At 43.2% G+C, this 3038-nt stretch overlaps 1 pseudogene; it reads right to left on the bottom strand.

Moving 5' to 3' along the window:
- Window positions 1-1552: 1552 nt before the first annotated feature.
- Window positions 1553-2192, bottom strand: LOC145340243 (uncharacterized; annotated as a pseudogene).
- Window positions 2193-3038: the final 846 nt, after the last annotated feature.

Below are 3038 nucleotides of genomic sequence, written 5' to 3'. Positions count from 1 at the left end.
AATTTGGTAACGTTATGATAATGTGTTTTGGCCATCTGCTCCAACTGTTTGGATTGATTTAAAATTTGCTGTTGATTTTCTAAAGAAATGGAATAATCTGAATGAAGCACATCCCACTGTATAGAGGTCATTGCATCCGTCGTGGAATAATTGGTTAGGAAGTAAGTCCGATTATGCCATGACCAAATATAAACTTTTTTTACACAACCCGAATAGGGATAATAGGGTAATTGCGGATGCGGGTCCATAGTGGCCACACACAGTGTATGAGGCCCTACTTCAAACAAAGTGTCTTTCGGGTCCTGGTGTGTCCATTTACACACGCCTTGTTCTTGTAGGCACAAATTATCATATCCTGTTCGTAATGAACAAATACGACCTCGGTCTGTCACATAGCAATCAGATATATCATATGTATGATAGGTATCAATATTTAACCACGTTCCTCGTAATTGCAAAATCCAAAATGCCCCTTTTGCAATAATTGGTACAGTATGATATTGACACATGCGATCATAATTAGATACATTATATTGTTCCCATATACCAGAACAAAGAATATCATTGCACATCGTTTTGTCTGCATGTAAGGTTATCCATAATGCAGTCGAAATGTTCCATATTTTCCTCCATTCATGGTAATTACCCGTAGTCAGTAATCGTTGCATATTGTGTAACTGTAGTTTTACGTATACTTCCTGTATGTTACATTCAGTCCAGTTTGCCCATTGAGAGAGATTTGTCCATTTGGCATCCGAACCATTGGCCATATTTAAGAACAGTTTGGCAGCCAACATATCCCATTGTGCTTGATGCTTTTGTGACTTCAAACCCTGTGGCATCCAAGCAGCCGTGAGCATAGTCATGTCATTCACATGTCGTCCTACGCTCGCTAGTTTACTGGAGACAGTTTCAACACCAATCGAATTTATCAGTCCTATACCAGTTCCTGTTATACCCAGTATGGCATCATACCAGGCACGTTTCGTTCCACATTTTGGCAAAGGTGGGAATACCATCTGCCATTTCACTAGGGTATGACGTAAAGCCTCCCCCACCAATTCACAGGTATGAGGTATGGGCACTACATCAGCCATAAATGTTTTGGGTTCTGACACCCAAGGTATTCGCAGTCCATATGCGCCTCCCCCTTTGATTATAGTGGCGTTTAAAATCTCTAATGGTCTATGATCACTTGTTTTATGACAGAAAGATGCATTCCATTTGGTCTCTGAACATGTTCAGTTTGACAGCCATCCTATACAGAGGGTTACATTGGATGTTATACTTACATTCAACTTTCCCTTACACTCTACGATCGGTTTTTCACAATAACATCGATATGGGTCGGACCGGTCCTTCATCCTGGTAATATTACACTTTGACTTAATCCCGTCCATTATGCAATAAACTTTGCAGTTTCTTCCGGGTCGCACATACAGTACGGGATCGCAGGTCTGTTTGGCAGGACAGGTGAAATTATCCTGTTCTCGTTGTTCGTCCCTCGTGGGCCAAGTGCCCCACAACCCTGATCCCATAACTGCCTCCTCACCGGGGGTCCAGGCCTGAGCACTCAGGAATTCCAAGCAGCACAGCAGCAGTGGTAATAGTTGCTTCATGATTCTGTGTAACAAAAAAAAACTGCGCATGACAGGTTAGGATTCCCGTAAATAACATTTGTTAGCAGGGACGTTCACCCATTTCTCCTCTCCTGGTTTCATTATAGTTACTGTGTTGTCATGTCCTTGTGCTATAACCTCGGCGGGAACCGGAGGTCCCTCGGATTGTTCTACCCACACCTTAGCTCCTGGTTTGTCTGTAGAACCAAATCCCCCTTCTCCTTTGAAGGTAATTTGTGTCGGCTTTTGGATTTGCTCTAATGGTCCCATGTGCACAGGTTTTATCAAGACTTGAGCAATATGGTCCCCAGCTTCTAAAGGGATCAGTTGGTCAGACAAATTATGCAATACTACTTTTATCGTGCCCTGATAATCGGCATCGATCACTCCAGCCATTACAATAACCCCCTTAAGGGCTAGGCTAGATCGCGGAGCCACCTGTCCATAAAATCCTTTGGGGCACTGTATACCTATCCCAGTCTCAATTACAGTGTTCTGCTGCGGGAGAAGAGTGACCGCATTAATAGCGTAAAGATCAAGACCAGCTGCTTCTGGTGTCCCTCTTATAGGCATTTTTGCGGTATCATGCATCAGCCAAATTTTAACAGGATGTAATATGTTTTCTGTTTCTACATTCTGAATCTTCATTCTAAGGAGAGGAGTCTGTCCCTTGAACAAAGGGCGATTATTTAACCGCGTCCTCCAAACGGAATCGCCACCTAGCCAGATTATTTCCCTCTCCCCCTTTTCGAAGTTGTTGCTTTAATAGCCCGTTCATTCGTTCAATTAATCCTGCAGCTTGGGGATAATACGGAATGTGGTAGATCCATTCTACTTGATGGTCATCGGACCACTCTTTAATCCGTTGACCGGTAAAGTGGGTACCGTTATCAGTTTGAATTTGCAACGGTATACCATAATATTGTTCTATCAGGTGTAGGGTTTTCAGAGTTGCATTCTGATTAGCATGCTTTGAAGGAAGGGCTATCAGAACCCCTGAATATGTATCTACTGCCGTACAAATGTATTTACATCCTCCACTTTCCGGTAAAGGACCTACAAAATCCATTTGCCAAATCTGGGCTGGTTCCTTTCCCTTTGATAACTGACCCTTAACTACTTGTGGAATTCCCTTCTTCTGATAATGCTGGCACACAGTGCACTGGTGAGCAGCCGTGCGAGCTTCACCCATACTAATACTGATTCCTCCATCAATCGCCCAATTATATGTGGCTTGTGCTCCTAGGTGTCCACATTTTTCATGAGCCCAATTTGCTGCCTGTACTCCCATTGTTGATGGTACCTGTACTTCAGCTATTTTAGCATGCTGATCAGCAGTAGCATTATGCAATGCTTCAGCCGATGTTCGTTTAGTATGCGCACTTACATGAGTCACAGTCGTTCGCACTATCTGTACCT

The sequence above is a fragment of the Carcharhinus amblyrhynchos genome, unplaced genomic scaffold (genome assembly GCF_965287045.1).
Source record: "Carcharhinus amblyrhynchos unplaced genomic scaffold, sCarAmb.v2.hapA scaffold_868, whole genome shotgun sequence".
Classification (NCBI taxonomy): domain Eukaryota; kingdom Metazoa; phylum Chordata; class Chondrichthyes; order Carcharhiniformes; family Carcharhinidae; genus Carcharhinus; species Carcharhinus amblyrhynchos.
The sequence above is the reverse complement of the archived record's forward strand: the minus strand, read 5'-3'. Positions and strand labels throughout refer to the sequence as shown.